Source organism: Dendrobates tinctorius, unplaced genomic scaffold (genome assembly GCF_039654945.1).
Source record: "Dendrobates tinctorius isolate UK_male_01 unplaced genomic scaffold, ASM3965494v1 ptg000127l, whole genome shotgun sequence".
NCBI lineage: Eukaryota > Metazoa > Chordata > Amphibia > Anura > Dendrobatidae > Dendrobates > Dendrobates tinctorius.
The window spans coordinates 21403119-21430905 of NW_027361795.1; the positions used below are offsets into that span (position 1 = coordinate 21403119).

The following is a 27787-nucleotide window of genomic DNA, read 5'->3' on the forward strand; positions in this document are numbered from 1 at the left end:
AAACAGAAGTATAATCTGTAGTCACGGAAAAAGCAGACATTATCGGATCTGTACTACATAAATTCATAATTTGGCTGTGTGCTTAATGCCTTGCATTCACAATAATATTAAAAAAAATCAACCCAATTTGTAATATTTATACATCATGCAGTAATATTTGCATTATAAAATTCAAGAAAGTTCGATTCCTTACTAAACATCCATAAATAGTAGATCAATGTACTCACTATAACAAGTTGTGCCTTGGTTATCTGTAGAAAAAAAAATATAATATGCAGTGAAATTTTCTAAATAAAAAATGAGCAACCACCTCTAGGATGACATACAATGTACAGATGACCCCACGGCAGCTTTACTAAATATTAGTGCTATATCTGATTTTGTTATATATTTCATATTCTATAGGTATAATCATAAAGCCTTCCACATAACCTATATAAGGTTTTCATTCATGCCTCTTCTCTAACAAGGCAGGCATATTTTCTGGATTTTTTAATACTCTAATACGTACTGTGCAGGTAGAGGGACTCTTTCATGAGAGGAATTTTTAACATTGGTTTTGTTTATGATTGCATTGTCTTTATTTGCACCCAATTTTTTAAGGTGTCACACAATGATTGCTAAATTTACACATCATTACATATAGCCCTGCTGTCTAGAGCAGACCTGGTCAAAGTGCTGTCTAGAGCGGCCCCATGGGGCTGGAAACCAGAGGTCCACCGGCCGCATAGTGCTGCCTGCTTGCCGTCTCCATCTGCGCTGACTGCGTTGGTGGAGGAGGGGCCTCCAGCCACATCCTCCACCAATCAGCATGTGAAAAAGCTGATGTGATGACGTAATTTCATCACCTCAGCTGTGTAGTGTAAAGATTCAGTGCACTGGAGACAGGAACAGAAGCAGAGCACTGGTGTTCTTTTTCTTCATATGTATGGAATGTTTGGGTAGGACTAGGGATGCTATGGGGGTGTCGTGCAGAACACGGGGAGGCTTTGGAGGTGTTGTGCGGAACATGAGGAGGCTATGGGGGTCATGCAGCACACGGGGAGGCCATGGGAGTGATATGTTGCACATAGGGAGGCTGTGGGGGCGACATGCAGTATATATAGGGAGGCTATGTAAGGCCTCATGCTGTATATAGTGAGGCTGTGGGGACCCATTGTAGTATATATAGGGAGGCTGTGAGGGGTTCATGCTGCGTGTAGGAAGGCTGTGTGAAGCTCATGCTGCGTATATGGGGAGGCTGTGTGGGGCTCATGCAGTGTATATGGAGAGGCTGGGTGGGGCTCATGCAGTATATATGGGGAGGCTGTGTGGGGCTCATGCAGTGTATATGGGGGAGGCTGTGTGGGGCTCATGCAGTATATATAGGGAGGCTGTGTGGGACTCATGCAGTGTATATCAGGAGGCTGTGTGGTGCTCATGCATTGCATATAAGGAGGCTGTATGGTGCTCATGCTGTATATATGAGGAGGCTGTGTGGGGCTCATGCAGTGTGTGTATAGGAAGGCTGTATGGGGCTCATGTGGTATATGGAGAGGGTCTAGGGCTCATGCTGTATATGGGGAGGCTGTGTGGGGCTCATGCTGTATATAGGAAGGCTGTGTGGGGCTCATGCTGTATATAGGATGGCTGTGTCTGGCTCAGCCTGTATATGGGGAGGTTGTGTGTGGGGCTCATGCTGTATATAGGGAGGCTGTGTGGAGCTCATGCAGTGTATATAGGGAGGGTCTATGGGGCTCATGCAATTTATAGGGAGGCTGTGTGGGGCTCATGCATTGTATATAGGGAGGCTGTGTGGGGCTCATGTGCTGGACATGGGGAGGCTGTGTGGGGCTCATGCAATGTATATGGGGAGGCTGTGTGGGGCTCATGCATTGTATATAGGGAGGCTGTGTGGGGCTCATGTGCTGGACATGGGGAGGCTGTGTGGGGCTCATGTGCTGGATATGGGGAGGCTGTGTGGGGCTCATGCAATGTATATGGGGAGGCTGTGTGGGGCTCATGCAGTGTATATGGGGAGGCTGTGTGGGGCTCATCCTGTATATAGGGAGGCTGTGTGGGACTCATGCTGTATATGGGGGAGGCCGTGTGGGGCTCATGCAGTGTATATGGGGAAGCTGTGTGGGACTCATGCTGTATATAGGGAGGCTGTGAGGGACTCATGCAGTGTATATGGGGAGGCTGTTTGGGGCTCATGCAGTGTATTTGGGGATTCTATTTGGGGCTTATGCAGTATATATGAGGAGCCTGTGTGGGGCTCATGCAGTGTATATGGGGAGGCTGTGTGGGGCTCATGCAGTGTATATGGGGAGGCTGTGTAAGGCTCATGCAGTGTATATGGGGAGGCTGTGTGGGGCTCATGCAATGTATATAGGAAGGCTGCATGGGGTTTATGCTGTATATGGAGAGGCTCTGGGGCTCATGCTGTATATTGGGAGGCTGTGTGGGACTCATGCTGTATATATGGAGGCTCTGTGGTGCTTATGCTGTGTATATAGGAAGGCTGTATGGGGCTCATACTGTATATGGAGAGGCTCTGGGGCTCATGCTGTATATGGGGAGGCTGTGTGGGGCTCATGCTATATATAGGGAGGCTGTGTGGTGCTCATGCATTGTATATAGGAAGGCTGTATGGGGCTCATGCTGTATATGGGGAGGCTGTGTGGTGTTCATGCAGTGTATATGGGGAGGCTGTGTGGGGCTCATGCAGTGTATATGGGGAGGCTGTGTAAGGCTCATGCAGTGTATATGGGGAGGCTGTGTGGGGCTCATGCAATGTATATAGGAAGGCTGCATGGGGTTTATGCTGTATATGGAGAGGCTCTGGGGCTCATGCTGTATATTGGGAGGCTGTGTGGGACTCATGCTGTATATAGGGAGGCTCTGTGGTGCTTATGCTGTGTATATAGGAAGGCTGTATGGGGCTCATACTGTATATGGAGAGGCTCTGGGGCTCATGCTGTATATGGGGAGGCTGTGTGGGGCTCATGCTATATATAGGGAGGCTGTGTGGTGCTCATGCATTGTATATAGGAAGGCTGTATGGGGCTCATGCTGTATATGGGGAGGCTGTGTGGTGTTCATGCAGTGTATATAGGGAGGCTGTGTGGGGCTCTTGCTGCATATGGGGAGGCTGTGTGGTGCTTATGCAGTGTATATAGGGAGGGTATATGAGGCTCATGCAATATATAGGGAGGCTGTGTGGGGCTCATGTGCTGGACATGGGGAGGCTGTGTGGGGCTCTTGCTGCATATGGGGAGGCTGTGTGGTGCTTATGCAGTGTATATAGGGAGGGTATATGGGGCTCATGCAATATATAGGGAGGCTGTGTGGGGCTCATGTGCTGGACATGGGGAGGCTGTGTGGGGCTCATGCTGTATATGGGAAGGCTGTGTGGGGCTCATGCAGTACATGGGGAGGCTGTGTGGGCCTCATGCTGTATATATGGAGGCTGTGTTGGGCTCATGCTGTATATGGGGAGGCCGTGGGGGTCATGCTGTGTATAGGGAAGCTGTGAGGGGCTCATGATACATTTGGGGGAGGCTGTGTGGGGCTCATGCTGCATATGGGGGAGGCTGTTTGGGGCTCTTACAGTATATAAGCGGCTGTTGGGGGGCTCATATGATATACAGAAGGGGCTATGCTCAGGTTCAAATGATATATAGGGGGATATCAGCATACTTAATTCTGCTCAATATTAAGTGATACAATTAATATTAATATAATTATTAATATAACAATTATAAGAAATTAATATTAATATTGAGTAGAATTAATTTCGGCCTATTGGTTCAGCCCTCCACAACAGTCACGGTCTCTCATATGGCCCCTCGGGAAAATTAATTGTTCACCCCTGGTCTAGAGTCTAGTCTAAACCTTTTTTTTCTCAACCCATCTTGTCCACTTCCCCACACGTATTTGAAAGGCACAAAGGTGGTGTATAACAATGAAAAGGTGTACATTTTTAGTGCAAAATCCTAATGTGAAAAAATTTGTGACTTTTTATGCATAAGCTTTGATAACCCCACTTCCATGTAAATGTAGACTGGGCATAAGCATATATGAAGAGAAAATGGTGATGCTTAAAGTATAACCGTCGGCTCAATTTTTATTCAATAAATCTATAATACATATGAAAATAAATAACTTTATAATATATCTTATAAGAGAAATTTCTCTGCCAGAATTGACCATTAATTATCAAAAATCTAAAATCTGAGGTAAAATCTGTACTCAATGAAGACACTTTCCCATTACTGAGATAGGAGTTACTACTGATGAGATTCTATCTAGATAGGAGGGGGGATGAGAAGGGAGGAGCTCTGCCTATAGCTCCTTCCTTCTCCATCTGCATATAATTGTATGTGTAACAGCCACCACCTCCTATCTCAGTAATGGGAAAGTCTCATTTTACCTCAGAATTGAGAATTTTGAGAATTAATTATCAATTTTGACAGAGAAAGAAGCAAATTTCTCTGATGAGATATATTACAAAGTTACTTATTTTCACATGTAATCTTGGTTTCTGAAATAAAAATGAAAGCAACGGTTAGTCTTTAAATGTTTTCCCTCCCTAAATTCCTCGTACCCAAACCACATACAAATACAGTATACTAGTGGGATCTGGCTCAAAAAGATCTTAAACATTCCTGGAAAAAAACATCTACAGATATGTTACAATATATGTACTGTTGGTGTATGATCTATAATATGTAAAATTATACAGATTTTTATGCAATGTTTAAAAAATCCAGATATGAAACTGACTTGCTGGTTTGAAATCTGACTCTTGCTGAATCTCTCATCATTATATTACACTTGATTATACATTTGGAAGTTTATTGTCCATTTGTTGCCACCAGGAGTGAAACGCCTTCAAATGTCCAATTACTACATACACCAAACATGGCTTCTAAAAGCTCATTACCTGTAGTAGGCCAGGGTTATATGGCAATATGTGTCACATGATGGCAATTCTCTGAAAAGTTACCAACAAAAACACTTGTGCAGCTTGTCTGCGACTTCCTGTCACATGACTATTTTAGGCTAGTTTCACATTAGCGTTTACGGCCGCAGCGTCGGGCTGCGTTCGGCCACCGCTAAGCACCGCCCCCTGCAGCGCCTCCGCCGGTAGCACCGCCTACGGACGCATGACGCTGCATGCGTCCTGCGTCCCCTATCTTTAGCACTGGGGACGCAGGCCGTGCGCAGTATGCGTTTGGCGGCGCATGCGTCCTTTTGACGCTGCGCCGAGCGCACCAAATTGCAACCTGTTGCGCTTGGCGCTGGTCGGTGCAGCGTCAAATGGACGCATGCACCGCCAAATGCATACTGCGCACGGCCTGCGTCCCCAGTGCTAAAGATAGGGAACCCAGGATGCATGCAGCATCATGCGTCTGTAGGCGGAGCTACCAGCGGAGGCGCGGCAGGGGGCGGGGCTTAGCGGCGGCCGTGCGCAGCCCGATGCTGCGGCCGTAAACGCTAATGTGAAACTAGCCTAATACTTCATATTTTGCTGTAGATTAAAGAATTAAGTTGTACAAAAGCCACATATTGCATGCAAGTTGCATTGAAGTCTACGGCAAGTGTGTTGTGTGCGACTTGCACCCAGGGACAGAAAATCCAACACCTTTAGAAACTTTTGTGACCCCATGGCTCCATGGAAAAGGGCAAAAATACAGACCAGCAAGGATATACACAAAAAGGTGGTTCACTTTCGGTGCATACTGCTACCTTTAACAGCCACAGCTGTAGATTTACAGTGCGGGATAACCTCCCCTTCTTCCTGAAATGTTGAACATGTGTGCAGGTGGCCTGTTCCTCCCTGCAGTGCCTATATAACGTGGCGCAGGCCGGTAGCTGTGGGCAAGGTATTTGTCTCTTGCGCCCCGACACGTTACATGAAGGTGGGGGTCCTGGCTGTGTGTGTGGACTTGTGCTGTGAGGGCGCTACACCATTGTAGGCCTCCTGTAACTGATGACTTGGATTGACCAGGACAAGATGTTTGGCAGTTCAATGAGGGAAACCAGCAGTCAAAAATCAACTTTTTAGTCAATGATAAATTGGAATGGATTATATACAGGAGATAGCGGGCAAACAACTTGATGAACATTTCCCTTACAATACGGAGAATTTTCCAGACAGTTTAAATTTCGCCCTCTTAACGCGCTTATCCTCTATCTTCACCGTTCCTTTCTACTTCACCAAAGCCTAGCTTATTACTGCAGTCCAGTTAGCAAGAGTCCTTTTCTCAAACCGTGGTTACATGTCTTCTTTCCCCTCTAGTGAACTATTTTGCCAGTATGTCCAGTACTTATCTTCTCTGTCTCTGACACTCTGGAACTCCAGCCCTGGGCATATTCTTTGTCTCACATACTCTGTCCCTTCTATGTCCGTTACCTCTGTGAGTTGTAAACTTTGGCCCATACTGCTAGGCAGCCTTCCCATGGACCTGTCTCCGATTGATCAATCTTTTCTTTTGGTCACTTCTCTCTCTTACCCTCCACTAGGATCTCGCTATCCTCTGTTTTGTTATCCACTACATGCTGCACTGCGCACATCAAACCTTAGGTTTTCTTCCTACATACTGTGGGTCTTTTCTAATGTTCTGACACAAACTGTCTCTTGTCCCTTTAGCTTAACCCCTCCCACTCTGGGCTAGTCCCTACCATTAATTAACTGTCCCTGTTAACTGCATGTTGCTGGGCAGAATACAATACCAACACCATAACACATTTCACAGTTCACATTACACATCAAAATACTTTTACAACAAAAACATATGTTCTTCAAGGGGGAACATAGGTAATATGTCCATCTCCTTATATCTCATCATGTAGGAGTTTCTCTGTGGATGTGCAACAATGTTAGTTTAAGGTAGCAGTATGCTCTGAAAGTGAACTACTTTTTTTTTACATATTCTTGCTGGACTGTATTTTTGCACTTTATTGGATGCAAATATTTCTATATGAAGAATACATTTGTTGGGTGTTTCAATTTGTATGGGATTTTAGAGAGTGCGAGACTACTCTGACACACCAAATTGGACTTGCTGATTGTGGATGTGCTATTTATTTAAAAAAATCAACAGACAGGCTTATGAAAAGCCACTCCGTACACCAGATCTAGGAGCGTTCTGAACTTATACAGGGACCCCTGAACTGGGCTGCAGAGTCATCATCTGACTGGTGGAGCTTGCTAGTTGCAAGAAAAGTCATCACACAGAGGTTGCATCAGAGACAAAATCAGAAAGTAAGCGCGTGATCAAAATATAAGCTGAGGTCAGAAAATGGGACAAATTATCAGACACAACAGGAGAAAGGGCTAGGACTATAGACAAGGTAAGCTGAACTTATTAACTGGCAGTGGAAGTCAGATGTTCAAGGGTTTAAATAGTGGATAGTCCCACCCAAGACTCTCAGGGTGGAGTAATCAAAACAAGGGAAGAATTAAGCCCATAAATGCCTACTTTAGTGACACCAAAATACCTAGAAATACAACCGGACTGTCGCTAGCCTGAAAGGAAACCAATGGGATAGGAACAGGCACAGATAGTATGCTTCTGAGTTTTTGGTTCAATTATGATCTATAAAAATAATAACTGACTTACCAGATACAATCACAGAATCATCTTGTGTCATTAAACTGTTTTCATTACACTGTTATAAAGAAAATTACATGTAAATAACTAAAAAATGAATGATAAGCTTCTTTTTTGTGTGCTATAGTAGTATTTTGACTTTCACAGTTTAATTATTGTAGGGTTAATTAATCAAAAGCTATGTTCTGTAACTTTCTTATACTCTGATTATGACATCCTTTCCATTTTCACCGCTACAAGAGAAGGCCGAGACTTCTGAAAATCATGGACCAGGAAAACCTCATGATTTGTTTCAAGATCTAAGAATTGACAGTCCTTTGGAATGCTAAATATAGTATTGGTATTTTTCATATTTTGTCAGGGTAAAAGCAGGGTTTGAATTCTGAATAGTTGCAGGTGACCATTAACTAAAGCAACAGTGAATAATGAAAAACAGGGTAATTACAGCATAAAATATACAAAATTAGATAAACAATGAATCCTCACGTTCACACTATAACTGTCTCTTGTTATGTTTTTATAGTTTTTGACAGTGGTGATAAGACGCTCTCTCTTCTTCTTACACAGGCACTAGCAGGGGTCTCCAGTTCTTCCCGCTAGGTAGCAAGGCCTCCTGACAAACTCTAGCAAATCTCGCTGGTCCGCCTTCACTTTAACCGGCCCTCACCCTGTTTGCTGTACTAGCCCAAACCGACCTCTATACTGTACGTTAGTGCTGGAAGAAATGGCCCAGCTCACTTGTGTCTCACGTTCACCACCACAGGCGTTCAACCCTGATGGGAGTCTCCTCATGGATCTTTGGTGCTTGACCAACCGCAGATATCTCTTGTACCCAGTGAGATGAGGGCTGGGACTCAGCTCTTGACTGGCATAATCTGGGTTACAGATCTTGACCAGTGCATGTCAGGATTTTGGGTCTTGACCTGTATAGTCTTGGCTCTGGAACTTGCCTGGCGTGGGTCAGGTCTTTGAGCCTTGAAAGGGAGTCATTTTGATTTTGTGACTCATCTGGCAAAGTCTAGGTTCTGCTTCCAGGTGCGCCACAACCGTCACCTCGTCATTATTCACTTTGGTCTGGGTAACCTACTTGTGCACCTTGTGGTAGTGCCATGCTATATTTGACAAGGTTCTCTCCTTTTCGTGAGCACACTGCACGTAATGTCCTCCAATACATCCTCATATAACAATGATGAAACCTCTAATATTTTGTCCAAGTTGAATCTCCCCAGCGACTTCCTTAAATTACCACCGAAGGAGACCAGTGGGAGATACCTTGAACGTGAGCTACGCCGTCAGATTGACTACGAGTTGCATTGTGCTACTTTGCGTGAATATCTACGTGTGCAGAGGATCCCTAGGGGCTTAAGAGTCTCTCTCCGTCCAACTCTATTCAGAGATTCTACAGAATTTTGCCAAAAATTTGAATATATACTTAACAAGTGTTCGTTTGACCTAATGACTTTGACTATTGAACATTTTCAACGGGCTATAACAATCTCTAAAGAGTCTATTAACAATATTGAGTCCCAATTGAACACTATAGGAACTGTTGAAGAGCTTTCTGAACTAAAAACTTGCATAAAAACAGTAACTGATCAGCATAGAAGGGATACTGAAAGTAGGAAGAGGGTTAAGTTCCAGCATGATACGGATGATTACGAACAAGGCCGTGTTTACCGTGGCAATTTAGCTCTAATCCTTGTCCCTTTCGTAACAGGTTTGAATTTAGGTCTTCTACAGATCAATCCTCATCCGGCTCGGAGATGGAGCAACGAGTACACTTCAGCAACCAGAATCGTTTTTTAGGACAAAAGACGGAGAAGACAATGGGGAGGAGGATCCGCAGGGGCAGAGGAAAGAAGAGATCCTGATTCGAACAGAATAACTCGATCCCAGGTACTAACCAGCTGGTGATTAACATCTCCTCTAGAGTCTTGAGTATAGCAGAACATTGTCTATTGCAGAAGGGCCTATCATTTTGTCCTTCATACAAACTTGATACATTTAAAATGGACATGGAGTTGCAAAGATTTTATCGTTCACTTAGATTGAAGGTCCATTTTTCTAAGAATGATACACCTAGACCCCTATACTCATTATCTAACACAGATTCATATCTTGTGTCCGCTGCCAGTTTAGCCTTACGGTCAAGGAGTTCTTACATTCCTCCGCATGGGTCACATGCCCTGGAGACGTTTATTGATTTTGTTAATAAATCATTTAATAAACTGCGGCAGGACACTAACAACACACTCCATCATCCCTCAAACCTAGACTCCACTGACTTTCAAGCCCTACAGAATTTGCAGTCTGACAAGAATATAATAATCAAACCAGCCGATAAGGGCGGGGCTATAGTTGTCATGAACAAATCTGACTATATGAGGGAGGTTTACCGCCAGCTCAATGACTCCACAGTGTGTATAAAATTAGAGAAAGACCTCCTATAGGACACGAGGTAATTGATCAGTGAAGTGTTAACTGAGTTTTGCCAACGTAAAATTATAGATACAAAAACAGTGGAGTTTCTTACTAATTCCCATCCCATTACCCCTGTCTTCTATGTCCTGCCCAAGGTGCATAAATGTTTGGAAAATCCCCCTTGACGCCCTATAGTGGCATCCACTGAATCTATTCTATCTCCTTTATCAGTTTTCATTGAGAAAGTTCTCACACCCTTGATTAAAGACACACCTTCTTTTCTTTTGGACATGGGTGATTTTCTAAAGAAAATTAACGAATTGGGTCCAATACCGACTGGAGCGATATTGGTCTCTTTTGACGTCAGGGACCTTTATACCTCTATCCCACATGATAAAGGCAAACATTGTGTCCATAATCTACTCACTCGAGCCAACGTACATAAAGATATAATCGACTTAATCCTGCGTCTTCTGAAGATAGTACTGGCACGCAATTACTTCCTGTTTGAGGAAAATTTTTACCTTCAAACCAGGGGTACTGCCATGAGGTCCAATATGGCGCCCCCGTACGCCAATAGCTACATGGCTACATTTGAGGAGGAAGTAGTTTACACCAACACACTTTTTCAATCATATTTCCCTGTGTGGAAACGCTATATTGATGACGTGTTCTGTGTCTGGACTGGCTCTCCCGAATCCGTAGACACGTTTTTCAATATTCTAAACACATCCTGGACAGGCCTCTCGTTTACCGTTACCAGTAGTGAGTCACAGGTTAGCTTCTTAGACACGATGATTATAAAAGATGATCGGGGCAATCTGAGTTCCAATCTTTACACCAAGGCCACGGATCGGAAGAGCCTTCTTTTTTACTCGAGTCTACACCCGCCAGCGGTTAAAAAGGAGATTCCGAAATCACAATTTACAAGAGTTCGGAGGATCTTTTCAGATCCTGAGAAACGAGAGATGTGACTACAGCAGATGAATTTAAAATTCAGGGAACGGGGCTACCCACAAAAATTATTAGCAGAAGCTTTAAACCCACAAGAAATCACCCGTACAGAAATAACTTCCCGAATACCGTTTGTCCACACCTATCATCCCTATGTCAGCATTTTACACAAAACAATAAGGAATCATTGGAGCTTATTATCCACCGCACACCCTGAAGTCCCAGAATTCCATAACCCGTTTCTTCCACGTTATAAGAGGCCCAATAATATACGTGACTCTCTCATTAGAGCAGACATTGGCCCCAGACAAAGAGCATCCACACAGAGATTTATACAGAATCCTCGTATGGGCACGTATCCTTGTTTACATTGTCATCAATGTAATAATGTACAAAAAGGAGATGCGTTCTTTCATCCACATTCAGGCAAAGAATACCCCATTAAGGATTTTTCTACCTGTGACACTAACTATGTCATTTATCTTATAAAATGCCCTTGCGGGCTCCTCTATATAGGGGAGACAACTCAAGCCATAAGAGAGAGGATAAGTAAGCACAAATCGACCATCAGGTGTAAGAACCTACTTCTCCCTTTGCCCCATCACTTTCACACAAATGGACATAATGTTACACAATTAAAATTCCAAGCCATCGAACATGTCCCAATCCCCAGACGTGGGGGTGGCCGGATCAGGATGTTGAAACTAAGCGAATCTTATTGGATTCATGACTTGCAAACACTTGCCCCCAGGGGACTGAATAGGGACTACAACCTTCTATCCATCATTTGACAATATTGTCCACAATTACAACTTTGTCATTTTTATGATGTAACTTTTTAATTATTGATCATGATGTCCATATTTGTAACTTTGCTTCCATTCACCGTGGGTTACTAGGGAATAAAATGTCAAGGTATAGAAATGGATTATTACCTATCAATGAATGGCTGATATTATGAATATTAATATTATTTTTCTCTTTATTCTAGAGTTGTCTCTACTGATCTCAAATTGGCTATCCTCACGTATCACGTCCATCTGGACTTCACTTTATCACTTTCACCCGATGGCAGTATGTTGATATTGGTAATGGCAATTTTTTTGACAATTTTTTTGCCTTCTTTTTTCACTACACCTGATTACATAATTACCGGTACAGTAAAGGCGGTGCACTCCTTTAGGGAATACTCTATACATCCGTTCATTATAGATCACACCTTCCATTGATTTCCATTTTTTCTATATATCCTGGTCAAACCGTTTTGTTTATATATCCTGTTAAACCATTTTCCTTACCAGATACATAATTATGATTAATATCCTAATCATAAATTACTTCCACTGTTGCAACACGTTTTATTCTAAATATTTTTTTCTAACTCACTCATGTTCTGAGAGTGTTATGATGATGCTATATACTTCCTGCTTCCCTCCCGTTTTGGAACGCTATCTCTTTCCCCCATACAAAGGTGCAAATCAGCCGTTTTCTTCACATTAGCTCAACAGCTCCTCCCAGTTCCCACATGTGACACACTTCCTTTCCTGTCATTGGAGCGCAAGGACTCCCATTCAAGTAGCTGACGACGCAGCGTGAGAATGACATATTGAGCTGGGCACTTCCGGTTCATCAGTTCCGGTGAGCGTGGACTTTTGTCCCGCCTTCATCTTATTTAGATTCACTGACAAAGGCGAACATCAGACGAGCGGGGGAAACCGCGTCTAGCCCGGAACGCTGACACCACACTTCTACATGGTAAGCATTTACAGGGGTTTCTTTATTTCTTACATAGCTTCCTATTGTGCCATATAGGGACAGTCTCAACAGGTATACTCATACGGGATACAAAATGTGAAGTGTCCATTACTACATTTTAAATGTTACATACATCTTTTACAGGCCAGTATCCACGGCATTTCTAAGAAGATGCACATAACTCATATAATCATATATTCATTTACCAGGTATATAATTAACCTCATTCACCTTATTTTCACCTGCCTCTTGGAGTCACATGGAATTTTTTATGCATTCCTTATATTTTTTATTTTTTTACACACCATATCTACTTTAATAACCACGGGAGGCACTTTTTTTAAAAAAAATTTTTGCATTATATTCAAAAGCAGGTATGACCATAGTACCTTCCTCTCTTATGGACACCACCACCATTAGATGCTTATTCACTCAAATCACTCCACTTGATTCACCATAGGTATCCATATGAATTTTGGGTTCGATACCGGGTCATTGTACCGTGATAGCAGTCGGGTATGTTTCTTAGTCCATTCTTTCCAATTTTTTTCTTTCTCACCTGGTTCTCCTGGCACAATGCTATTGTATATATCGTCATTGTTATTATCTGGTGTAATTGTTTGAAATTTACATTACAACTCTCAATTAATAGGTTTGTACAAAAATTTATATCTGACTTGATTTATGAGGACTTGTCATAATTTTTTGTTTCTGTATATATCTTGTACTTTCTATAGCAGACTGAGGAAGGCCGATTGTGGGCCGAAACGTCTTTCTACGACTGCAAAAATGTAAAAAATAAATTTCATCTATAAAAGATCATTCAGTTGAGTGCCAAGTTACTTTAAATTATTCATAACCGTCACCTCGACTTCAGCATCTTCCTTGACACATGTCCTATCCTTCCCTTTACTGGTACCAAATCCGCTCAAGTTTTTTATATTGGGGAACTGCATCATCAAGGTTAGTTGACCCAGTGCTCCATCCAAACTCTTATTTCCTGAAACTTTCCCTCTTTGGGTTGGTTCCGCCGGGTACCACTTGGACAGTAGGTAGTATTCTTGCACATCATATTGCTGCATTTTGGGCAATATTTTTTTTTGTTTGTATGGTATTATGCTATTATTGTAATTGTCATTCCAATACCATCTGATGTTTGCTGCACCGCTCAACTTGAAATAAATGTTCTATTTGTATTTTCAGCTTGGTTTTTGTGTATAATTTAATAACAGTGTCTTGTTTCAAGTATTTTTATTGATGGTATCCTGTGAGATTTCATTCCAGGTTTATATGCAAATACCATGAGTTTTGCCCAGGAGTATGGATTTAAGCTGTGGCCATATATCCTTTACAATTGTTTAATTTTTATAACAAGCATTTTTCTGTGTCTGTGCATTAGTAATAATGTTATTTCTGTACATCATATGACGTGTATCCTGCAATGTTTTCTCCACTGTGGCCTCTAACTCTAGTTTTCAGTTCTCTCTGAGTAGTGGATGGAGATTAACTTCCATAAAATCCATAAAATAGATCACAAAGAGATATTAACATAAACACTTCTTATTTCTTTTTAAAAATTCCTGCATTCAAATGCATGTTTCAAAATATGGGAAAAGTGACAAACATTACAGAAAATAGATCAGTATTAACATACATTCACCTCCCCACATGGCACGCTGCCGAGGCAGGACTAGCGTGAGGTTGCGTTGGCTACATTCTGTGCCCCTTGTATATTTGTTACTCACAAAGCAGGTCAAATAGCCATCATTACATGACAACCAACAACTGTTAATAGTAAACCTTAATACTTACACTAGCAATTTTGATAAATATTTTTTTCACTAGTAATACATTTATACTTAAAAATCAATTGTGTATCTCATGAAGTCACAACTTCTTAATTCTAAATCATTATAACAGTCTTCTATTCAAAAGTCATTCTGGGATCACACACTGTGCACACAGCCCACAGCGATGGTCACTGGTCGCAGAAGAAACACAATAACAGTACAGGCAGAGACTATAGACTCACAATCTCACAAAAAGACAATAAAATAGCATGTTTCATCCAAATCCTTTGGGGCTAAACTCCAATATATTTCACACTAAAGCTATTTCTCCTTAATTCTCTGTCCATCAGCACCGTATATTACTTGTAAGACGAGCAATCTCCGGTCAAAGGCTGCTTCAAAGAAGTGCCGAGTGGGTGTTGTTTCACTAGACTTAGTCCTTTTCTTTTACTGTGTTTTTTTGTTCTTTTAATCATGTTCATTTTCTTCAAAAATCTGTTTGGTTGATCTATGTTTATTCATACGCACTTTGACAGACCTAATAGTTTAACCAATGTAAGATTTCTCACTGAGAAATATAATTACCGTAAATAATGTTAGAGTTGTTACAAGTAAAAAATCCTCTTACAGCTATCAATATCCCTTTGGTTAGATATTAAACTGTATTACCTTAAATAATAAAAATACTAATAATTTTATTTATAGCGTGCCAAGCACTTTACAATTGAGACTTTTGATAACAACATGACAGTTCTGACATGATAAGCATGCAAAAGTGCCGGTATTTGTAAGTTTGCAAAAATATCTGTTTAGAGACTTTAGATTTTTAATACCAGTTTTATGACTAATTAGCCGATAATTTCACATTCCTATAGATAAATCTCAGTCCCTTTTTTAATCAATTTCCAAGGTTTCAAAAATTGTATGCCTATTCACACCTGCATGTTTTTAGTACATGGATGTTAACAATGGTCTATTTTCCTTAATGATCTGTGTCTATCAGCAGTCTTCCTACTTATAATCCTACAATTCTTACTTCCACTAAATATCCAAGTTCAGAAAATCTGCCAACCAAAATTTCCCCCATATTCAGAGTCCTTACCATTTGACTTAATAAAGCATAGAAGGACATTGGAGCTGCAACATTTTGGATGGGTCTACAAATTATGAAGCAACACTAAGTCAATAGACTTATGAATGATCCTACATTGAGGATTAAGAGAGTAATAGATAGCGTTCTTGACACTGCAATAATTGAACATAATCCAACACTGAAGCCTCAAGCCATCATAGAATTGTACTCTTGTGGTGTCAGGTTTTTGGCTGCACAATGTTACTGCCCTATCTGTAAAGCAGACACTTACCTCTCTGACTGTACTAAATTAACCTTTTTGGGCCATTTCTGCCATGTAAATGACCTACAATATGTTCAGCTTTTGATTCTTTCCTTGTTTTTGGAAGTGACCTTTATAATAACTGCAAATTTGATAATGACCAGGTTACTTTGAGGAGTCTGACCAGATTTAAGAGTTGCAGTAGCACTTCAAAGGCTAGGAAAACCAACAGAGGAGATGCAATGTCTACTTAGAATAGCTCTGTAACAATCACTTGGACACTTATGGAAAAATGTGTCATTGCCTTTACTGATATACAATACTAAGAAATGCCAGAGACCAGGGCAACTGACAATTCAGTGTTGTTTCACAATATATCTAGAGATGTGCGACTTTGCCTTTTTTAGGGTTGAGTCTGGTTTCATGAAACCCGACTTTCTCAAAAGTCGAGTCGAACGAAATCGGTCGACTATCGGGAAAAGTCGAAGGTCTGACTGAAACACGAAACCCAATGCAATTCAATGGGAAAGCAAAGTCGGCCGGGAGTGGAGGACTGAAAACTCACCTACATGCCGGACCGCTTTTTTAAAGTGCACGAAAGCTCTCTCTCTCTCTCTTCCCGGACGATGCACATGTCATCTCGTTGCCCAGAGTGTATGTCCTTGCTCAGTGGCTGAAAAAAAGTCACGTGCAAGCATTCTGGGAAATCCGACTTTGGTGCTCGTTTTGCCGACCGCATGGCCGACTTCACGCTGTGGTCGGGTTTCGGTCGGCGGACCCCGACTTTGCCATAAGTCGGCGACTTATGAATCTGGCCGACCTGTTTCGCTCAACTCTAAATATATCTTTATTTTAATGGTTAAATGGTTAAATGGTCTTAGGGGTTAATCATCAGATTATTGATTGTTCAATGGTTGTCCAATGATCTTAGAATGTTATTGTTGGAAGGAACCTCAAGGGTCATTGTGTCCAACCCCACGCTCAATGCAGGATTCACTAAACCATCTTAGACAGATATCCGTCCAGCCTCTGTTTGAAGACTTCAATTGAAGGAGAACTCACTACCTCTCGTGGCAGCCTGTTTCACTCTTTGATCACCCTGTCAAAATTTTTTCTCTAATATCTAATCTGTACCTTGTGCAAGTATCAACTTATTTTATTTATCCATCTTATTCTGATATCTTCATATTTTCAGATTAGATATAATGTTACTTGTACATAAAGCACATTACTTACCATGGAGCAAGCAGAGTATTTATTACAATAGTGCACTTTGCACGTAATGTCGACAAGGTGAAAGCTGGCGAATGCAAATGCTTTTATTTGAAATCTTGCTTCGGAGGATAACCCATTCTGAATCATTTTGACATAAACTCCATCTTTAGCTGGGCATCTATAATTGATGATACAAATCATATGTCAATATAATTTTATCGAATGTTGAAGTAAATGGTTAAAGATTGTGTAACTTTAAGAAAAAAATGGACGCTTGCACATGTGATAAAATAGTTACTTGCGAAGTACCCTGCTGAAACATTAATTGTTCTATGGTTTACACAGATCTGTGCTTACGTTGGAGAAGTAATGACTAGAGTTGAGCGAAACAGGTCGGTCAGATTCAAAAGTCGCCGACTTTCGCCAAAGTCGGGTTTCATGAACCGAAACCCGACCACAGTGTGAAGTTGGCCATGTGGTCGGCGACCCAAGCGCCAAAGTCGGGTTTCGCCGAATGCTTGCACGTGACTTTTTTCAGCCAATGAGAAGTGGAGCGTAGCTGGAGTGGGAGTGGGAGGGAGAGGGAGAGAGAGATTTTGCCGCCTCTAGGGTTAAAATTCCTGCCAGGTGTGTTTACAGTCCTCCACTCACTGCCCACTTTTCTCCCCATTGACTTGCATTGGGTTTCGTGTTTCACGACTTTTCCCTATAGTCGGCCGATTTCGTTCGACTCGACTTTTGAGAAAGTCGGGTTTCATGAAACCCCACTCGACCCTAAAAAAGGCAAAGTCGCTCATCTCTAGTAATGACATCTGACATCACCATTGTGGTTTACTGCATGCCTCTGCATTTCATAGCTATTACAATGTAATTGGAGATTGCTGAGGTGACCATGGGACCATTCATTCTGGGGTGATAGAAGCTTTAACAGTTGAGTATGGGCTTTTAGTTATTTTACCTACCACACATTTAGCAGCTAACTTTCTTTTTTAACATGAAATTATGGCATATAATCATTTTACTCTATACAAAGGGTAACTTTGTTACATATGAATAAAAGAGCTCTTATAAAAAGATTCTTTTTTATAATGAAACATAGCCAACGTGCGTAGTTCAAAAGGCAGCAATAACCTGAAGCTAGGTCACATGTTCTCCAAAAATATACTTTTGCATATGTTGGCAATATGTGCAAATAAATAACTTATTTTACAAAAATAATTGCAGCGTGTTTCTTTGAAATATATCTCTGTTGTCTGAACTGTCATTAATTTTGTTTGTTGGCTGATATTTGGTTGTTCAGCTGTAGCCATTAGAAAAGGCATTTCTTCATTCCATGAGAAAAAGAGAAGGCACAGAGCGACGATACTCAATAGTGAAATTCTGCCACACCAGAATTCATTAAAGTTGTATTTCTTCTCACAAGATATAAATAGTTTAATGCCATTTCACAAAACCTCTGCAGCCAGACTTGAGTTTTAGCACTCTGACTTCTTCAAGGGCACGCTCGTAAAATAACATCTCCCTTAACTTATACAGATCATTTTCATTTGAACCAAAAGTGACAATTAAAAAATATTAGGTTTAGAAAAAAACATTGTCTTGATTTAATTTTATATTTATATTTAGTGTACGATAACTTTTTTACATTAAATTCTTTACATCGAAAATAAATATTATCAATACCAATAAAGAACAAACTAATGAATTATCTGTGTTATACATACAGGGGTTGGACAAAATAATGGAAGCACCTAACATTTTGGCATCATAATCTTCGAACATGTTATAAACATGCAAACCGTGACATATGGTAATGTTTTGTAGTTGTGTCACATCGCCGTCAGACTCAGGGCCTGCTGTCCTGGCCTCGGCCACTAGGAGGCGCCAGACCGTCACATCGCCGTCAGACTCGGGGCCTGCTGTCCCGACCTCGGCCACCAGGAGGCCCCGGACTGTCACATCGCCGTCTGACTCGGGGCCTGCACCTGGGAGTTGGAGACAAGGTCTGGCTCTCCACCAAAAACATCAAGCTTAAAGTGCCGTCTGCCAAACTGGGTCCCAGATTTATTGGTCCATACGAAATTATAGAGGTGATTAACCCGGTAGCCTTCCGTTTAAAACTCCCTCAGTCATTCAAATTGCCCAACGTGTTCCATAAATCTCTCCTCAAGCTGTATCGCTCCCCAATTCATCCTGCCCAGTCCCCTCCTCCTCCTGTTTCGGTCAGGGGTACCCTGGAGTATGAAGTCCAGGGTGTCCTTGACTCCTGCCTTGTGAGAGGGTCCGTACAGTATCTTGTACACTGGAAGGGCTATGGCCCGGAGGAGAGGTCCTAGGTCCCCGCGGGGAACATCCATGCCAAAGCATTAACTAGGAGATTTCATCTCCTTCACCCTGACAAACCGGGTTTTGAGGGTCCGGAGGCCCCTCTTAGAGGGGGGGTACTGTCACATCGCCGTCAGACTCGGGGCCTGCTGTCCCAACCTCGGCAACCAGGAGGCCCCGGACTGTCAAGTCGCCATCTGACTCGAGGCCTGCTGTTCCTACCTCGGCCACTGGGAGGCGCCGTGGTTCACCCCCGAGTGATGGCGGCGACAGAGAAGGGGCTCCTGTGCAGGCATCTGGTGGACGCAGACTCAGCTCCTCGGTCAGTCATGAAGGGGTTGGTGCATCACCATCTGGCCTGGTCCTGGGGGCGGTCCTGATGACATCATCAGTCCGGGAACCTATGAGGGATGACCTGATCCCTCAAATACCTTGGGACTGGTCTTGCAAGCTGTTGGATATATTCTTGGTTCCCCTGTGTGCTACGGTGTGATTTGCTATTGTTTGACTCTGACCTCAGCCTGGATTTCTGACCCCTTTACTGCCGACGATTTTGTACCTCTGCTACTCTCCTGGTTTGAGACCTTGGCCTGGATATTCGACTCTGCTACTGCCTGCCGTTTTTGTACCGTTGTCACTCTTCCGTTTTTTTTACCTTGGCCTGGACTGTTTACTCTGCCACTGCCTGCCAATTCGGTACCTCCACTGCTCTCCCGATTTCTGTCTACGTTTTTGATTCCCTGCCTATTTTCCTTGGTGACCGTCCTGCTCTGGCCTACTGCTCCTCTAGACAGCCACCCCCTGGGCCTTGCTACAATTCCAGATCCCTGTATAGAGGTTAAGGGTCTCGGGGTTTCTCGGGGTGCTGTCCCTATTGCAGCCCAGATTCGCGGACGGACGTCACAAGTTGATTGTGTTATGTGATATGTGTCTGTAAATTAACTGTTTGCTTTGCAGAATTGTAAGAACATTGATGAAAACCTGATACCAATGGCAGACCTCTCGGATATTCAAAGAGGCCAAATTGTTGATGCTTGCATGGCAGGCGCTAGTGTAGCAGAAAGTGCCCGAATGCTTTGGCGTGTCAAGAGATACTGTCTCCAAAGTAATGACTGTGTTTGAAAGAGAAGGAAAAACGTCCGTAGCAAAGCACAGGTCCGGCCGGAAGACGAAGTTGACTGAGAGAGACCATCGGACTCTAATAAAGCGAATTGTAAGAGAGGATCGCAAGACCACAGCTCCGAAAATCACTGTTGAGCTCAATGAACACCTACAGAACCCAGTTTCCACGAAAACTGTTCGTCAGGAGCTGCACAAATCTGGATTCCACGGAAGAGCTGCAATTCGAAAACTGCTGCTTCCAATGACAAATGTTTCCAAGCATTTAGAGTGGTGTAGAAACCTCCAGAATTGGTCCCTCGAGTAGTGGAAACATGTGATATTCTCAGACGAATCATCGTTTACCCTATTTCCGACCTCTGGCCGAGTGTACGTTTGGAGACAGCCGAAAGAAGCATTCCATCCAGACTGCCTTCTCCCAACCGTAAAACATGGCGGAGGTTCTGTGTTGATCTGGGGTGCTATTTCGTGGAGATCCGCCGGGCCAATGATATCCCTTCATGGAAGAATTAACAGCCGCGATTATTTAGGCTTTTTGGGCGACCAAGTGCATCCTATGGTTCAAGCACTGTTCCCAGAGGGGAACGCTATCTTTCAGGATGATATTGCACCAATTCATACAGCTAGAATCGTTAAAGCATGGCACGAGGAACATTGTCATGTTGAGCATCTCATCTGGCCCCACACAATCCCCAGACCTCAACAATATTGAGTATTTATGGCCGATTTTAGAGATTCAAGTTAGACATCGATTTCCGCCGCCATCGCCGCTCAAAGAACTGGAGGGTGTTTCAACTGAAGAATGGGCTACAATTCCTTTGGAAATAATTCACACCTTTTATGAATCCATACCTCAGAGAATTGAGGCTGTAATCGCCGCAAAAGGTGGACCTACACCATATTAACCTAACTTTTGTTGATGTTTCCATGTGTTTCCATTATTTTGTTCAACCCCTGAATATGCAAACCACCTGAATAGTCACATTTTATTAAAAAATAAATTTTGCATTCATAGGTTATCAGATATTAATTTAAATTGCGCATAAAAAATAATGTTTTCCAGTTATATTTAGATTTACAAAAAAAATTCTAATATGTCATAAATATGCAATAAAACACTATTTTATTACACTTTTATTATTTTAATTTCTATTCTAACAAAGAGATGTTAACTTTTTAAAATCTTTAAAAATAACCAAAAATTCAGCACAGGTGCTATTAATATGCTGTAAAATAGCAGAAAAAATAGCAGCAGAAAAGCAATTCACAATCTACCAGAGATGCATGAAAGCAAAAGAAAAACTTAAAATCTATTTGCACATAGTGACCATATAAATATCATCATATATAGAAATGAGCAAACTTGTTCAGAAAACATTCACCAATCTCAAATTTGGCATGAACGTATCACATTCGGATTCGGACACCTGAGCATTTTTATTCGGCCAAAGTTTGTTACATAACCACTTTTCCACTAATGCTTTTGTTATGTCTTTGGTTAAGATAGTGATGTTGTATGAGGATAGGGGGACGTGTTTTATGAGGTGAGAGTTTGGGGAGAGGTTAAAGGAGTGGCTGACTGCTATCTGTTTTGTTTTTTTTTTCTATTGTATGTGTGGAGATTCTGACAGTCAATCAGGGCGCAGAAACAAGAAACAATCCACAACATCCAGACACAAGGGTTTGTCATTGGCTGTCAGTCACATGTCCCTCTCCATATAAAGGCGGTCATGATGTTTTGATGCCATTTTGTCAGTGTAATAGCGCAGAGAGGCTGCTCTTGCTGCTGCTTACTGGATAGTCAGAAAGTTATCTAGACGGTTGATTGTCAGTCAGCTACTTCAGATTTATAGGATTCTGTGTAGCTATGATCAATTGGTTTTGCTCAATGTGTAACCCAGAGACTGAGGGCACATTTCAGCATCTAACTCTCTTGTGCTGCTAATATTGTGCTTGAGCCATGAGTCCACATTTGTTTCTTCTAATACCGTGCTCCAGAAAGCAGGGCACATTTCAATATCTTACAATTTTGTTTTGATATTGTTGCTCCATCCAGGAGTCCACATTTGAGAATCTAAATTGTTTACTCAAATACCATGCTCCAGAAAGCATGCCACATTTCTGCAGAAAAATATTTTGTGCTGGTAACATTTTAGGCTAGGCAGGAGTCCACATTTGAAGATATAAATTCTTTGCGCTAATACCGTGGTCATGAAACAATGCCACATTTCTGCAAAAAAATATTTGGGGCTGGTAATATTTTGGGCTAGGCAGGAGTCCACATTTGAAAATATTAATCCTTTTTACTAATACAGTTGTCCTGAAACAAGGCCACTTTTCAGTATATAAATATTTAGTGCTACTAGCTTTTCTCCAGCCAAGAGTCCACATTTCTGAATCTAAACTGTTTGTACTAATAGCGTGCTCCAGAAAGCAGGCTACATTTCAATATATAAATCCTTTGTGCTTATAGTATGGTCCAGCCAGCTGGCCAGATTTTAGCATTTGGCAGGGCCTGTGTTAGGGCTAGCAGAACACACCAAATATTAAAATAATAGTAAGGTGCGTTCGCAGCCCGGGGTCCACCGTGCAGAGGTGGTAAACTGCTGTTTAGTAATGGCAGATAATAATGCATGCGGGTTACTTTACCCGGTGTGCAAGCGGCAGAACCTGTTACCTCACAGGACCGCACTAATGTGTAGAAGTGCAAGCAATGCGGTCACAGAACTCTGCCCAGAGACACGGAGGCAGAGTCCTTTTAGACCCACTCGCACACGGAGCCGCAACTGCGGCACCAGAGGGGCGCTAGGGAAAATGCTGCACCCTGTTAGCAGTCACAGGGTGCAGTGGATAGACATGTACTGCCCAGACGTACACTAGATATGGCAGCACTATTAGACTAACACTTATGCTGTGACTGGAGCACTGTGGCACATGCTTTTCCACTGCAAGGCGCTGACCCAAACTAAGCTAACCTTAACTAATATGTATCAAAGGAGGGGGGTTATATAATGAGTCAGTCACCAGATTCATGCATCCGTCATCATACAAACAAGTCTAAACAAAAGCCTATCTTAGTGCATGGCCGAGCGGCCATGCGAACCTTTTATAGCAGCATCCTTCCGGGACCTACTTGACCTTCCTGATGGTCCAATCTGAGCTGGAGAAGGACCTGAGCATGTGACCTCCGATCTCCAATGAGAGATCGACGCACGGGCATTCTCAGTGGACTGAAAGGAGGACTTAGTCCCTGGAGTAGCTCGCTGCTGACCAGCATATGTTGCTATAGCTGGACCAGAGGTGGCGGCAGCAGCAACCAAACCCACAGTACTGGTCTGAGCAGAGCGCCAGGATCGACGAGTCTGCTGCGGCTGGAGAGGAATGGGAGACCGCCGAATGCAAGGCTCGGGATTCCTGCTGTGCAGCGACAGGAACCCAATGCCTAACATTACCCCCCCTCCTAGGGCCCCCTCCCCTCTGAGCCTCGCTACGCTCAAATGCCACAATGAGAAGCGGAGCGTGGCTCCACTGGCTCCCAGGTCCAAGCCTCTGGACCATGACTGTTATAAACTGATTTTCTGCTCCACCAGTTGAGAGTTCTTTCGTTCTCCCTCTGGTGGTGACAGGAGGTAGTGAGGTTGGTTTAAGTGGTAGTGATCTGCCACCTGATGAGGAGGATAACGATTGGATCTCTGGAGTATCAGACTGGATATAAGACAGCCGACGCCCTATCCTGGTGCTGGTGATTCAGTCTGCTTCTCAGGTCTTGGACTTCACCTCTCTTCCAGTCTTCTCAAGTTAAGTTTGTTTTTTGCTAATGTTCACACTTGCGCTTGTTGGTCAATTCAGTTTCTTGTGTGGTCAGCTTGCCCCTGCTGGGGCTATGCTGAACTTCCACTTCTATTTATCTGTATTTGCCAATTTGCCTTTTTTGTCCCTTATTAGATTGGCCTCTTTTTGCTCTGTTTCAGAATATTTCAGAGTGCTGATATAGTGGAAGAAGTCTAGTGACTTCAGGGTTAATTTTGCTATCAGATGTGTTGGACATTATTTTGGTAGGGTTTTTTGGCAGATTGCAGACAGTGGCTTTCCTTTCTAGTTAGTCGGGCCCTATCGTTTGCTCAGCCTATTTTTCTGCCTGTGTTTGTGCTTTTCATCTTGTTTCACCGTCAATACATGTGGGGGGCTGTCTTTCCTTTGGGGTCTGCTTTGGGGCAGTTAGTTTTCCTCTTTTCCTGCTTTAGGCTTATGTAGCTCTCCAGTTGTGACGAGGCATCTAGGACCATCGTAGGAATGCTCCACGACTGCTGCTAGTTGTGTGGTTAAGATCAGTGATCTGCAATCTGCATAGTTACCCACCTCTCTAGTTTTCTGAGACTTATCTTGTTTTTTTTTCCTCCTCGGTGACCCATTCATAACACATGACCCTTCCAGTCCACCAAATAAAACTTTTTTCCACGTACCACCCTGCATCCCACGATGGCATTAACCTCAAACTCGTCCGAGGACAAGTCTGCTGCCCCGGCAGATGACTCGGAGAACCGGGACATGTGGACAGGCTTAAGGAGGGACACGTGGAAAGTGGATAGCCAAGTGTGGTGGAAGGGCCAGGCGGTAGACCACAGAGCTGACCTGTTCGAGGACCTTAAAGGGACCAATGTAGCGAGGAGTGACCTTAGTGGACTCGACTCGCAGCCTGATGTTACGGGCAGAGAGCCACACTAAGTCGCCAAGGGATAAGGATGGAGCAGGATACCGGTGTGCGTCCGCGGAGGCCCTCATTCTCTCCTTAGAGGCCTGAATAGCATCCTGGGTGCGGTCCCAAATATCACATGCCTCCCCCGCCCAGTCTGCCACCCTAGAGTCGGTGGATGACACGAGCAAGGGCTCAGGGACACGAGGATGTTGGCCGTAGTTTAGGAGGATTGGGGTCTGGCTGGTGGAATCAGCCACAGCATTGTTCAAGGCGAACTCTGCCCTTGGCAACAAGGATGCCTAGTCATCCTGCCTGGCCGAGACAAAATGTTAGAGATATGTGACCAGGATCTGGTTGGCCCTCTCTACCAACCCGTTTATCTCGGGATGATAGGCCGAGGAGAGATTCAGCTCAATACTGAGCAAGCGACAGAGCTCTCTCCAGAACTGAGATGCAAACTGGTGGCCCCGGTCACTGACAATCTTGTCTGGCATGCTGTGTAATTGGAAAACGTGGTTAATGAACAACACTGCCAGGCCCCATGCGGAAGGTAGCCGAGAGAGGCACCAAGTGCATCATTTTGGAAAAATGGCCTGTGACGACCCAAATAACTGTGCTGCCACCGGACTTGGGTAGACCCACCACGAAGTCCATGCCAACCATTTCCCAGGGCCTGTCCGCCACCGGTAAGGGGTAAAGTAACCCAGCGGGTCGTTGCCGGGGAAACTTATTGTTGGCACAGGAGACGCAGTCCTGAACATAGTCTCTGACGTTGCGGGCCATATGCGGCCACCAGTATGTCCTCCTCAAAAGCTCAGCGGTCTGCTTAGTACCAAAGTGTCCACCCAACCTGGACGCATGAGCCGAAGAGAGGACCTCAGGACGCAAACAGGCAGGGACAAAAGTCGTGCCCGGGGGCACAGACTCAAGGGCGACCGGAGCCACTGTCCTCAGGCTCTCAGATGGTACAATTTACCGAGGCTCTTCCTCCTCCTCCTCCTCCGCTGACACCACGGAGCGAGAGAGCGCATCGGCTCGGACATTCTTCTCACTGGAAAGGAAATGTAGGGTGAAGTGGAACCGGGAGAAGAAGAAAAACCATCAGGCTTGGCGAGAATTTAACCACTGGGCGGTTTGGAGATAGACCAAGTTTTTATAGTTGGTGAACACCTGGAAAGGGTACCGAGCACCCTCCAGGAGATGTCTCCACTCCGAGAAGGCCAATTTCATCGCTAGCAACTCCCTGTCCCCGATGGAATAGTTCCTCTCCGCTGGTGTGAAGGTCTTGGAGAAAAAGAAGCAGGGGTGCTTCTGACCCTGAGCGTCCTTCTGGAAGAGGACCACTCCGGCACCAACGGAAGAGGCATCTACCTCCAAGATGAAAGGTTTATCTACATCAGGACGATGTAGAATGGGAGCGCTAGCAAAGTGGTACTTAACAGAGGAAAAGGCCTTGGAGACCTGTTCTGACCATAACTTGGGGTTAGCTCCCTTTTTGGTGAGGGCAACCAAGGGAGCTATCAAGGTGGAGAAGTGGGGAATGAACTGGTGATAGTAGTTTATGAACCCCAGAAAGCACTGCACCGCTTTGAGAGAGTGGGGTTCCTGCCAGTCAATTACCTGCAGCTTTTCAGGATCCATAGCCAAACCCTGGGCAGAGATGATATAGCCCAGGAAAGGCAAGGACTCCTGCTCAAACAGGCACTTCTCCAACTTGGCGTAGAGGGAATTTGCCCGTAAGTGGTCGAAGACCTTGCAAACCTCTCTCTGGTGGGAGTCGATATCTGGAGACAAGATGAGAATATCATCCAGATATGCTCTCTACCTCGGTGGTTGTCTATCTCGAAACATATCATTCACAAAGTCCTGCAAGACGGCAGGAGCATTACAGAGCCCAAAGGGCATGATAAGATGCTCGTAATGGCCATCCCTGGTGTTAAAGGCCATCTTCCACTCGTCCCCCTCAAGGATGCGTATCAGGTTATAGGGCCCCCCGCAAATCCAGCTTGGAAAAAACCCTCGCTCCTCGTAATCTATCAAACAGTTCTGATATCAGGGGTAGAGGATACTTATTCTTAACGGTGATGGCGTTAAGACCCCTGTAATCAATGCAGGGACGTAATTCTCCATTCTTCTTTTGGACAAAGAAGAATCCCGCCCCTGGTGGTGACACTGACTTCCTTATGAATCCCCTTGCTGCCAGAGTCTCCTTGATGTACCGAGACATGGCCTCGGTCTCTGGTAGAGATAGGGGATAGACTCGACCCCGAGGAGGCTCCGCACCGGGCAAGAGATCAATGGGACAGTCATAGGGACGGTGTTGTGGAAGAGTCTCCGCCGCTTTCTTGGAGAAAATGTCCGCATACTGGTGATAGTGTTTGGGGAGCAAGGAAAGATCGGCGGTAACCTCTGTGGTTGTGACCTGTACACAGTCTCTCTGACATCTACCCTGACAGGACTTACTCCAACTGAGAATTTTCCCCGAGGACCACTCTATATGAGGAGAGTGAACACGCAACCAGGGGACCCCTAAGAGGACTTGATCGATGCCCTCGGGTATAACAAGGAGGGATATTT

General features: G+C 43.7%; 1 long non-coding RNA gene across 1 annotated transcript; it reads right to left on the bottom strand.

Moving 5' to 3' along the window:
• Positions 1-226: 226 nt before the first annotated feature.
• LOC141047493 (uncharacterized) lies at positions 227-17229 on the bottom strand. The gene is made up of 3 exons (XR_012219819.1): positions 17092-17229; positions 7611-7659; positions 227-251 (listed from the first exon to the last, which is right to left on the bottom strand). It is a non-coding gene; the product is annotated as an uncharacterized lncRNA (long non-coding RNA).
• Positions 17230-27787: the final 10558 nt, after the last annotated feature.